Source organism: Balaenoptera ricei, chromosome 19 (genome assembly GCF_028023285.1).
Source record: "Balaenoptera ricei isolate mBalRic1 chromosome 19, mBalRic1.hap2, whole genome shotgun sequence".
Lineage (NCBI taxonomy): Eukaryota > Metazoa > Chordata > Mammalia > Artiodactyla > Balaenopteridae > Balaenoptera > Balaenoptera ricei.
In genome coordinates this window covers 22,095,207-22,108,194 of record NC_082657.1, presented here as the reverse complement: position 1 = coordinate 22,108,194, position 12,988 = coordinate 22,095,207, and the positions used below count along the sequence as shown (strand labels likewise).

General features: G+C 51.2%; 1 long non-coding RNA gene across 1 annotated transcript; it reads right to left on the bottom strand.

Moving 5' to 3' along the window:
- Positions 1-710: 710 nt before the first annotated feature.
- On the bottom strand, positions 711-12,165 carry LOC132353277 (uncharacterized). Its single transcript, XR_009498987.1, has 3 exons — positions 12,041-12,165; positions 5,402-5,567; positions 711-4,008 (listed from the first exon to the last, which is right to left on the bottom strand). It is a non-coding gene; the product is annotated as an uncharacterized LOC132353277 (long non-coding RNA).
- Between the last annotated feature and the right edge of the window lie 823 nt (positions 12,166-12,988).

Below are 12,988 nucleotides of genomic sequence, written 5' to 3'. Positions count from 1 at the left end.
TTTCACTGTGTTTGTTACCTTTTAACCTTTTGAATTTTAAACCATTGTAACTTGTTGAAAATAAAACTGTGATGGGAATGGTATTTCCCTGAGAAGAACAGGGTAGGGTGAGGCTATATTCTGAGGTATAATCGGAGTGGACTCTTTCAGGTACCACACTGGTCACTACATGGCTTCTAAAATGCATATAAGGGTGTTGAAGCTTTTGGTGGTTTTGTTTCATTGTTTGATTTAGGTCAATAAAATTTGAAGAACAGAGGTATATTTTTTAGAGTTTATCCTGGGTGATTGTTCATCAATGTCAAAGATATACTTTAGATAATATCTCATTCCTGAAATTCTACTTCCTAGTAACTGAACTCAATTTCTAAGGTTGGTATAGAATTCACTGGTGTAGGAGCCAGGGATCCGGATTTGAGTCCTGGTTTTGTCAGGGATTTACTGAGTGGTCTTGGGTGAGTTACTTCATCTCTCTTCACCTCAGTTTCTTCATCTATGAAGTGAGCTTGGTAATCCCTGTCTTTAGCTGCCCACCCTAAACTATAAGGAACAAACAACATCATGGCTATGTGTATGTTAGGTGAGCTATAACATTGGTTACAAACGTAGTGTCAGCACACACACACTGCTGCTTGAAATTTGAAGATCTCTTAGAATAAACAAACACCTCCAAGAGAACTGACAACATCCAGATTTTATTACAGGTCAAATAACTCAGTGATTTTCCAAACTTTAAGTCTTGTCACATGCCCAGGAGAAAACAGATGACTATTTGAGCTAAGCCAAAGTTTCTCAGTCTTTGGAAAAGGCTTCTCTCTGCAAGATGAGTACAGTACACAAAGAGGGGCTGTGTTGGCCACATGCACAGATAGGAGGATTGGCTAACTTCCTAAGGGGCCCATCAAGAAAGAGTCTTGAGGGGTAGCCATTGACACACCAGCCAGCCAAGAGGATCAATCCACAGCCTCCCTTGGCAAGGCTGGCAAGACAGCGGAGTGGCTGCCAAACTCTCCCAGAGGTCCTCAGAGCTTTAGGCGTGTGATGGGGTCTGTAATGTATGACCTCTGTAGTATGGTAAAGGTAGGCTTTGTTCATTTATTTCATCTCTAAAGGTACCATTAACACTATATTGATTTTTCTTTTTACAGAAAATTGTAAAATGTCTTTGTAAGACAGAGATTTGAGGCTTTACATCTCACCAACTCCCACTTTCCTGCTGGTATATACAAATGGGGAAAGCATGTATTAGTGCTGGAAACTCAGGAAATGGTAGAGCCCCAGGGCAGAAACACTGCAGAATTCTGCCAGCCAGAGAATAGTGGGAAGGCGGCTGCAGCAAGAATCTACCTGATGCAAGAGAGGGCATTTGCCTCGGTGGTGACCAGAAGAGAACTCAGGGACTCCACCAGCACCTTGAACTTGCAGAGTGAGCAGGGGTGCAAGTGATGAGGGGCAGAGGGGCCACCAAGATACACTGGAATCTTACCAGTATTCATTTAGGTGAAGTGGTCCCAAACTGCACACAATCAAGGTCCAATTGCAGCTATTCTATCCCGACAACTGTCAAGGTCCCCAGTGGCATCCCAGCATCCTGAGAGGGAGAGACAGGGAAAGGGAGAGGAAAGGAAGGGGAGAGGCCCAGAGTCTTCTGCTCCACCCCATGTATTTTTGTCCCACAGTGGAACAAAAGGGGTACTAGGTCCCCTTCACCCCCAATGTCTTGCTCCATCCCACCCTTAATAGGAGGAGTCCTTGGGGAAAAAAATATGAATTAGCAAGAGAAATCTGTGTCAGTTTTACAGATGTTTCACTCTGATGAATGTGGAGATACAGGGAGGCCAAGATTTGAAGTGAGAACTGAAGAAGGTGGAAGAAAACCCAGGAGGGAGGCAGATGAAGAGAGAAGGCTGTTCAGGGCATGCATAGGAGGGGACGCTGGCACTGACCCAAAGGGGAGCTTGAAGAATGTCTTGATTTCAAGTGCATTTTACTCCCTGACAAGCGGGATGGGATCCTTCATGGTGAAAGACCAAGCCTGCACCCCTCCCTAGTCATTGATGGAATAAACTCATAATTCTGGAAATAAGTCCTCTAAAATTCTGGTCAGTTGTGGGACCCTTCACTATTTGCTTTTCACTTTTGCTTTCATTTTTAATTTCCCAAAGTGTTTCACTGTAACTTTTATATCAGCAAAAAAAGATGCTTTAAAATTAAAACAAACAAAACCGTTGAATCTCACCTCCTGCAGACCAGTATCCAGGGTCATTCTCTGGACGCAGGGACCCACTGATGTAGCAGGCTGCCCATCACTTCCCCCCAACACCACAGCCACACCTTTCTCCATCCAGCTCTCTTTTTCTCCCTCACGCCCCGTGGCCCAGCCCTTCTGACAAACCCAGCTCAGATGGCGTATCCCTGTGGGTGCAGTTCGTCTGCCTCGCTGCACAGCGTGCACCATTCGGTTTGTGACCGGAGCCCTACTAGACCGTGGGCAGAGTCTGTGTCTAGCTCAGAATCTGCCAACGAGTTTGTTGTCAGAGGCTGCCAGTATAAGGGTCTCCAGGTCGGTTGAGTCCCCCTAACATGGCAGCCAGGGAAAGGACATGCCAGGAACAGGCTAAATGCTTCATACGTGCCAACTCATTTGATCATGGAAACTACTCTGCAAGTGAGGTTCTGCCACCATCTCCCTCTTACATGGCTGGCACGCAAAGTCACAGGACTCAGTCCAGGAGGCGGTGGAGAGGGGCTGTGAACCTCTGTGGCCTGCCTTCAGAGCTGGGTATGTAACCAACATTAGGAAAGCTCTTCTATACTTTGTTTTCCCTTTAGAGAAATGGTGCCCATGTCACAGCTTCTTCAAGAAACAACGGAAAAGCCTTCTGTGCCGCCTGCTGTAAGATTAGGACTTGGGAGGAGAGCAGTCACCTCTTCCCGTTTAAGACAACCATGGAGCCTTAGGCCCAGACACTGAAAGGGGAGGGAAGGTCATGAGCAGAGAGTTCTCTTTGGGTCGGATTTCCTTCCAACTAGTATCTCCCAACCCAGCAGTGTGACATTTTTTGACTACCTTCATCCTGCATGCTGCAGAATATAAGTGAGTTAAAGACCGGCATAGAGAAACTCCTTTTATCACTCAAAGATTTCTGTGATCCCCAAATGAATGGCACTCTAAGCAGGTTTACAAAGGAAAGGGAAGAGTGCTTTGCTTTGTCAAAAGTCCTAGGCTTGAAGTAGGATTGACTCCAGGATTGCTTTGGATATAGAGTTCTAATGCCTTTTTCACGGGACTATTTTACATATGGTGTTTCCAGGACTCTCTCTCTCTCTCTCTGCTCCAGAACAATTCTGCCCTCACTGCTCCCTGCTGTCTGGAAAATGGGCCCATGTCAGGGCTTCAGGATGATTCCTGGCTGTCTCCCAACCCTGCAGTGATGGTCTCAGACTGGGCCCTCCACCCCCTCTGTGACACTGTCCCTTCCCCACTGCAAGATTCCCGCTCCACCTCTACTATAAGAAGAGGGAGTAGGTGGGAGGGGAGTCAGATTCCCACAAACTCATAGAAAGGGGGAGGTAAGAGGGAGAAAGACAGCTCAGTCCGGGGGACCCAGGACATAGGATGCGTGGATTCCTCAGAGCAGCAGGACAGTGCTGGGAGGCTGCGAGGCTGGGAGGAGCAGGCGTGAGGATGGTGCTGGGAGTGTAGGGAATTGGCAGTGATGCAAGTTTCATAGGGTAAAGCTAGGAGTGGAGGATGGTGGGGCCATGGGGGGCCGGCCAAGTGGAGGGTGGCATTTGCGGGAAGAAGCTTTAGGGGAGCAGAAGAAGGGAGTGGGCAGGCCAGCTGCTGATGCTCTGTCTCCCCTGGGGCTGGTGAGCCACAGCTGCAGCCGCTCTGCTCTCCTGGGCCCCCACAGTCCTGCAGAGCAGCAAGACGAAGACCCCAATCATTTGGTGACTGATGGCTGAGTTCCTGCACAGAAGAGCATCCACACATTTCTGTCCAACCTGAGGAAGATAAAGAAGCCCAGGTAAAGGACCGGAAGGTGTCCAGGCTGTCACACTAACTACAAAAGGGAACTCCAAGATGGGGACGCCCTCCCAGAGCCCATGGGAGAAGTGGCAGCCAGGCTCTGAGACCACGGGGCAGGATCATTGCCTGCTGTGGCCCTGAACTGGGGTGCTGGCACAGCCAACCCTGTAACCTGCCAGGACCTACCACAGGCTCTGCTACCCCACTGTGGGGGAGTGGTGCAGATAAAAGCGAAGCTCCAGGTGAGCCAGCTGTAGGAGCCAGCATCTCTCCTGGAACAACCGGCCACCGGGCCCTCTGTGTCACTGCTGGTGATGCCACCCCTTGCCTTTTAGGAGCTCCCTTAGGGGGGACGGGGGTGTGTGGTCATTGGCAGCCCCACTCCTGTCCTCCTGTCCTGGGGGACAAAGGAAAACAGATGTGTGTGAAGTGTTTGTGGTTGTCCCAGCTACTGTTGGGGTGGGAAGGAGCCATTACTGGCATTAGAGTGGACGGGGTCCAGGGATGCTAAGTGTCCAAGCGTGTACAGGAATGTCCCTCACAGAAAGGACTTCCCACTCTAAATTCCAGAGGAAATGGTGAAGAGAACAGTCAGCAGCACATATGTCAGCTTGGCCCTGACCTCCCTCTGCTGAGCAGGGATCAGCATTGCAATTCCAAGGGCCTCTGGGCCCTGTCTCCCTATCCCAGATCATCCACATGGCTGTTCAGAGGAGTTCCTTCTGCTTTGCCAGATCCTCCATTTAAGGGGGACATCGGGTCCGCTTGCTGGGAATTTGCCCCACGTCTTAGCTCACCCAGCCTCGCCCTGTCTACAGGACAGCTGAGTCCCAGCCCCTCAGACCAGAAGAGGAGCTGAGGCATAGGCCTGCCCCCTCATGAGGAGGTTTGCGCATCAGGAGCGGGGAAGGCCTGAGGCAGCCCCTCCCAGGACCATGGACCTGGATTCCACCCTGAACCAGGGGAGGCCCTGGCCCATGGACTCCCCAGATCCTGCCGCCCTGCCCAGGCTCCTCACCTGCTCCCCCATCCCCTGTAGAGCCCAGAGTCATTGTCCCCAGCCACCTGTGCCCCCTCTTCCCTGGAGTGATCTTGGAGAAGTGCTTGGAAAGGTAGAAAACATCACCTCACCCCTCCAGAAGTGTCCTCATTGGTTTCTGAGTGCAGGTGAACAAATTCCTCCACAGGGTATGGATATTGAGGGCCTAGAATTGGATCTCCCTCCCTCTGAATGGAATCATGGGCACCCTCTGCAAAGCTGGCTAGTTGGCAGTGGGGGCGGGCAGGTGCTGAGGGTCCCCACAGGGGAAGGGGTAATGAGAGATGAACTTCACAAGCCCTGGGGGCCTTGAAGGCCACATCACATACCTTGGTGACCTTGTCCTAAAGGTAATGAGGGTCCCCAGCAGAACCCCAGGGTGCTTGGGCAAGATTTCTTGATCAGACTTGAAGCAGCTTTCAGCGCCCACACTGGCAGAAGCCCAGATCCTGGGCAGTTCCTCCTGGTGCCTCACGTGATCTCCACACACTGAGCCTGAGATGAAGACCAGGCACCACAAGCTAATCTCAGGTGCAGCTCTCCTGAACACTGGTGGCCCCTGAGCCTGGACCCCCCTCTGCACTTCCAACCAAACTCTCCCAATCCCTGCTGCACACAGCTCCATCCTAGGGCCCAGAGAGGCAGAGAACCTGCTGCCAAGGAGACTTGGCCATTCAAGGTGTTCTCAGTCTTCTGGAAAGAGGGATAGGACACAAAAAACACCTTATTCAAATAATGTAATATGGCAAATGCTTAAATAACACGAATATGCCAGGAACAGATATAAGCATATTACATATATGGATATTAACACATTTAGTCCTCTGAGAACCCCTGCGAGGTAAGACCTGCTGCCATCTCCATTGCAAAGATGAGGAAACAGACAGACAGAGGTTAAGGAACCCACACAACTGGTGAGTAGTGGAGCCTAGTTTTGAACTGAGACAAACCGGCTTCAGAATGTGTTTAGTCATTGCAAAGCCCTGTCACTCAAATGTGGTGCCATGCACAGGCTTGTATGGAGTCCTGTGGGAATGAGAACAGCTTTCAGAAAGGAGGTGACATCCAGCCTGGCCTTGAAGGGGCCTAGATGTCCTCCTGAAGACAAAAGGAAGGGTGCTCTGAGCAGAGAGAACAGCAGGGAGAGATGCAGGCCGCAGAAGGGCAAGTCATGTGGAGGACAGAGAGCAGGCAGCCCCGTGAGGTTTCCAAGTTGCTCAGGGAGGAAAATCTTTCTGACATCAAGAATGCTGCAGTTTTTTTGCTTCCAAAGTACATAGATTTCATTTAGTTTGTTCACTCAGTGACACTTAAATGAATGTGTGTTTTACTCATCATGCAGCATCTACCTCCAATAGCCAAGAGCCAAGACGTTGACTCAAAGCCACAGATGACACTGCAGCAAACACTAGTCACCACAGCCCCAGGAGCCCAGCACCCCGGGAGGCTCTTTGAGGCAGGGCAGTGTGCACACTGGGAGCTGGAGAGAGGTGCAGGCGCCGGGATACAGGGTTTGGGTTTTGTCCTGCAGGCAGAGGGAGCCAGCGGCAAGGAAGCTGTCCAGGTGAAGGGGATGGATGTGGCATGGGAGGTGATCTGTTGGGAAGCTCTGCGATAGTCCAGGCAAAAGAGAGGAGACTGAGTGAGGGCAGGGGCAGTGGAGATAGAAACAGAGGGCATGTGATGGTGCCAGCGAACACGTGCAACACCCATGCCTGCCAGACTCCAGCCTCACAACCTCTCGAATTACCCTATTTTCCAGATGTGTAAACAGAGGCACAGGGAGGCTAAGAGAACCTGCCCAAGCACACACGGCTGGCGGCTGGCGGGCTGGGATGTGGTACCAGGGATCAGGTTCCATGGCTTGTGCTAGCAGCCAGTGGCCTTCTGCCCCCCCAGACAGCAAGACGGGTGGGATGTAGGACTGACAGGCCTGGGCATTGGTTCAAACATGAGGGAGGAATGAGGAGGATGGAGGCATCCAACAGTGAGCTATGGAAGGCTTGGGGAGCGACTGGTCAGTCAGAAGGCAGGGGAGGAGTGGGATGCTCCAGGTGTGGTGAGACCGGTAGACAGGGCTTACTTCTTCCTGACTCTGCCCTCTTCCCTCCCCAACAGTTTCTAAATGAAGCTAGAAGGGAGCAGATGCTCATCTTTCTAACAAATAAGTTGAGATTTTGAACTGACCTGACAGTCAGGGCTACTATGCAAAGGTAAACAAGGAAGCCGATTGAAAGCAAGATGCAGGCCCATGCAAGAGGCAGTCGAGGGGCATGCCACCTCTCCCTCACTCCCCAGGAAACAGGCAGAAGACCCCTGCCCCACGCTTGTTGCCCTGAGATTGAGACCCACCTTGTGACCCTGGCAGACATTCATTCCAGGAGAAGGAAGAGGGAGGCAGAAGAGAAAGGCGCAAAGAAGTCAGCTGCCAACAGGTCCTGCCACAGCAACCAGAGCCCCAGTTGGTAGACTGAGAAGACAGTGCAGACAGCCGTCCCGTCCCCTAGCGGGAGAACACAAACAGGTGAGAGGGCCTGAGCAAGCACCAGCTCACAGCCCCTGGGAAGGGGCAAGGACGCTACCCATCTTGGCGGGCGGCGTTTTGCAGAGACAAGTGTTTCAGCCCCCAGCCTCTCTTTGCGCCAGCGCCAGAGTCCCTTCCTCTCTCTTCACGTTTTCACTTACTGGGCATTCCTTGGGTGCTAAGGACAGGCAGAGGCCCCCGGCACAGACCCTGTTCCCAAGGATCACCCGTGTCCACTGCAAAAGCAAGTCCAGTACACGCAGAGTGAGAGAGGGAATGAGAGCGTCCTGTGCCTGATTAGCTAAGGAAGGGGACTTCCACCGGGCCTGTCTGACTCATTGTTCCATCTTCCCTGTAGAGAGCAAACTGCAGAATTCCAGCCTGTGCCAGCGTCTGCAGCAAGCCCTCAAGGAGGGCAGCACTGGGGGTAGAATCCTGAGATTATCCCTCTTCACGATGCCCAAAGATGTGAGTTTAGGGGAGCCCCGTCTTCCAGGCCCTTGCCACAATCCCCTGTTTAGTTGTTTTCCAGCCCTGGGGCTATTGACTCTGTCAATCTTTCCTGTAGTTATTTCCCCAGAACCTGCCAGAGTATTCCAGTAATTAAAATTTGTCTAATGGTGCAGAGTGATACAGAATGGCTAGTGGGTGTGCTGTAGACTCAGGGACTGTCACCTGCCTGCCAGTGTTAGGGAAGAGCAGGTGTATTGGCTCTAGAACAAACAAACCCCAGGGTATGAGCTGGGCTCAGTCCACACCCTGCCTGTCTCTGTCCTTCCTGGGGTCTAAGCAGCTAGTGCAGCTGCCCTGTGGCCCCACCCAACCAGATCCACGGTAGCCTCCTGACTCCATCCACTCCTGGCGGGCAGGGAAGAAGCCCCAGACATCGGAGGCATGAGAAGTGTAACTCTTCTCATATCCCTGGAGCTGCTGCATATGACTGACCACCACACAGTTCCTCCCAACCCCCGCTCCACTCTGAGAGGCTCAGACCAGGGTCCTCTAACCAGGACCAGCACCCTGGCAAGCTGCAAAGCAGGGTCTGTCAGACATACATCCTGGCATCTGCACTCCTCGGGAGCCATTAAACTCTTCACTTGTCTCCAAGCTCTTATTGGGAAGTGAGCTTCCCAGACCTGTCCTGATAATGAGAGTCTGTTCTGTTTCTGCCCACAGAACGTGGTTCCTCTTTGCCTCAATTTGGTTGTCTCAAGTGTTGGCCCAATGTGACCCTTCTTCTCCGGCCACCCCCATCAGTGACCAGGTACAGATTCTGGGTCTGTCCTACCGGCTTCTCGAACCTCACTGGCTCGTGGGCCTGCCCAGGGCTCCCTTGCAGCTGCCACTCACAGAGCTCAGTGTCTTAGTCTTGAGGGGGCCATTCCTTGGGCCAGCAGAGAGGCAATTAAAGAGCTGCTTGCTAGTTGTGTGCTTTGCATCCCTCTTCTCCTTCAAGAGGAAACAAATATCCTGAAGAGGTGAATTCACAGGGAAGCCACATTACTCAGGGGTCTGTTTTCCAGAGCTCCCGAGGTGAAGGCAGGGAGCAGGGGAAAGGCCAGCACTGGCGCATTAATAATGCATGCCGTGCTGCCAAGAAGCCCGCTGTCATCTGCGCGTGTGCTTTGCAGAAGTCCAATTAGGGCTGAATTATAGTAATCAATAGAGCAGCAGGAATTAGAGTGAAAAAAAAAAAAAAAAAAAAAAAAGCCCTGTTCCACCGAGGGGAATTTATGAAAGAGAGACGTGTTGGCATAACTGAGGATAAGCTTGCAGGCTGCAGGCTCTCCCGGGTCTGGGATGGCTTTGAGGGAAAATCCAACTGACCATATGTAAACCGGAGCACAAGGGCCTTTCCTCCAAGGAAGGATGGAGAAGCTAGTAGCCCAGCCAAAGCTGGCAGGTGCAGTGGGGGGAGGGGCCTTTGGAATCAGACAGGGTCTGGTGGGGCAACCGTGGCAACAGGTTTACCTCTCTGAGCTTCTCTCTGCATAGGTCCTCACGTGCAAAATATGACAGTTAATAATGATGTGCTGTATACTCGAAATCTGCTGAGAGTGGATCATAAATCTTCTCACCACACACACACACAATGGTAACTATGTGAGCTGATGGATATGTTAATTAGCTTGATTGTGGTGATCATTTCACTATGTATATCAGAACATCACTTACACCTGAAATATCTTTGTCAATCATACCTCAGTTAGGCTGGAAAAAAATACCTGCTCCCAGAACTATTGTGAGAGCTCTGCAAGCTGCCTGAACCAATGCCTGGTCCCTGGGGACACAGAGATGTACTTTTCCCTCCACCTCTCCTTCCCCACAATAGCATCTCACAGGTCCACCTCCACACCTTTGGTCCTGCTGTCCTCCCTCTCCTCCATGCCGCATTACTGGGTTATCCCAGCCTTGCTTCTCAGGGGTCCCTGGGTGCATGTATAGTGCTCCTTAATACTCCCTTTATAATAGAGCCCTTTTCTTGTGCTTGAACCTGACCTCTGATGGAGCACATGCCACCCTGGATAGCCCAGTCCAGCAGCCAGCTGGAGGGAAGGAGAAAGCTTCCTGAGGCCCCAGCTCCAGGCCTTGGGCCCAGCCTGGCCCTGAGTGACACGCCCGTCCCCTCTAAACACCCATGCCTGGCCAGCTCACACAGAGCAACCAGTGACGGCATGTCTCAGAGCAGTCGCCCCACTGCTGGGAATCACACATCACCTTTGCCAGGGGCTGGAAAGGTCCTTGCTCTGAGGGGTGCTGCTTATATCTGTGTGGCCTGATTCATGATATTTCTGAAGCACGAGGGAAGACAAAACAGAGAAAAAGGGGATTAGGAGGAAAGGACGTAAGAACAGGAGGGGGGCTGACTTCCGAATGGCTATTTGGTAGGCAGGAGTAGCAAATGTATTGGGAAATGAGCACAACAGAGCAGGAGTCTTGGTCCAAATGGGCACAAAGATTGTTTCACTCGAGTGGCCCTTTATTTTCCTGCCTAGGAACAAAGTAGGGTTCTACCTCAGCAGCTGGAACACAAGCCGTAGCTGGGAAAACAGAAGTTAGAATTCTCGGAAATGGAAAAGGAAACCCAGTGCCACGGCCTGCGTGCTTCTAGGTGCTGGGGCATTCCTGAGCACATTGCCTCACTTGGTTTCTTGTAGCTGCCCCATAAAAGAGGTACTCCTACCATCCCACTTTACAGATAAGAAAGTGGAGGCCCAGAGCCACACAGATACTCTCTAGATGCCCTCTCAGTGGCAGCAACACCTGAGGCATCAATTTCAGAGAATGCCTATGTGTGGCCCTGGCTCATGATCTCAGCTTCTGTTGCTTTGCCTTGGAGGCTACTGTCATTTAAACATCATTTTAGGGAGCTAAATCACAAAACTCCCCTTCAGTTCAAGTCAGCAAGTGTTCGCTGAGCGCCTGTGCCCTGTAGACTGTAACTGCCACTGCCTGGAGCCTGTCATGCCCGGGACACCCAGGAGTCTGGATTCCCCTGCAAACACTGCCAGCCTCTGCACTCAGACCCATTCAGATGCCTATTGCTTTTCTAACCATCAGCGTGGAACCATCTCCTTTCACATCCAGGGGATAGAATGCCAACTGACCCCTGGCTTGGACCGCAGAGTTGGCATTATCCATCAGAAGGGGCCCTCATTCCATTAGCATAATCACTCCAGGAGAACCCAGAGCATCATCCTCGAAAGCAGAAAATACTTGCTGCCTGACAGCGCAATTTCCAGAAATGACTGATATCCCCTTACACCTGGAGCCAAGGTGGCCCTCAAAGCATTGCACAGTACACACTCAGCGTAGATCCTGACCTCTGATGGTCAGGGAAACAGCCAAGAGCCAAGAGAGAGCCTTAGCCCTCCTAAAGCTCCTAAAGATGATCCCCTCAAGCCAGAGCAAACCCTCAGGCACTCTGTTCACCTCTCACTCCCACCGAAGCCCCAGACAGCTTAGCTTGGCCTGCTGGCCCCACATGTGGGTCTTCTAACTATGTCTCCATGCTTATCCCCCTTGCAGTGTCCTCCATGTCTTGCTGGCAGAATGCTCACACTAACTTACTGAGGCTATAAAACTGGATGGCTGGCTGGATGGATGGATGAATGGAGAAATGGATAAATAGATCATCAGACCCTTACGTCTTCCTGACCCTGTGGTCCAGTCTTCTATAGACACACACAGTCTGGGTTAAAAATGACTACTACTACTAACAAAGTCTTTAACTTCCTTCCCCCAAAATCATTTGAAAGGAATTTCAACCCATACCCCACATACACACACACACACACACACACACACACACACACACACATACACACACATACCCTGACATGACCCATCTCTTTCCCCATCTCCCACAACCCTGATACCCCCTAAAAAAAGTCTCTCTCCCCTGCCCCAGGTCTCTCCCTCTGAGCTTCTGTGATATGCTCACCTGCTCTCCTGTCCCTAAGCCCCACTGCTCTGGACCTGTCCTCTCCCATCAAGTCCCAGGTCCCAGTGGTTGAGAGCAGGGAGAGAGGTGGAGAAGCTGAGGGGCTCAGGCAGCTGGCCATCCATCTGTATGGGAAGGGAAAGGGGACAAAGAAAACACAGTGCACGCCAGGCCCCAAATTGGCAGTTAAGAGCTTAGACCCGCCCAGTCTGGATCCATGCCTCACTGTGCACAAGCTATGCATCCTCAAGCAGGTTGTTAAACCTCAGCAAGAAGAGGAAGGCAACTCCTGTCCCTCAGGGCTGTTGGGTTAAAGACAAACAGATGGAAGTGTTTAGAACAGTACCTGCACAGGGGAAATGTCAACTTTCATCGTTTAGGGTTGTTAATTGTCATCTCATCTGATATGTAGGTGGGTTCACATATAGATATTGATAAAAGTCTTAGATTGAGTGGGAAGAAAATCTAGAGATCATTTAATTAAACCCCCTTTTCCCAGCTGAGTTTAACCCCTACACTGTTTCCCTAACCCCTGGGAACTCACTGCCCGCCAGCAAGTACTGTAGAAAGAGAGAGAAAAGAATAAGAGAGTCTGAGGTACACACTCCAGATGAGATGAGGGGTAAATGCTGTGCTGTTGTTTCCCCAAAGGAGGACGAATTAATCACAACTCTTGTGGTAGAACAATCAACTCAAATGCTTTAAACTAAAAAGGACACAGTTCCTCTTAACTAAAAAGTCCAGGACCAGGGCTTTCAGGCAAACTGGATCCAGGGGCTCCAATGATGTGGTCATGACTCAGTTTCACTTTCACCCTCTCTTGATTCTATTTTTCTACATGTTGACTCATTTCTAAGCACAATTTCCTCTTGTGGTGACTGCCAGCAGCCCCAGGTTTATATCCCATGAACTCAGTGGTCCCAGTGAACACAGGTAACCTTGCCCAGT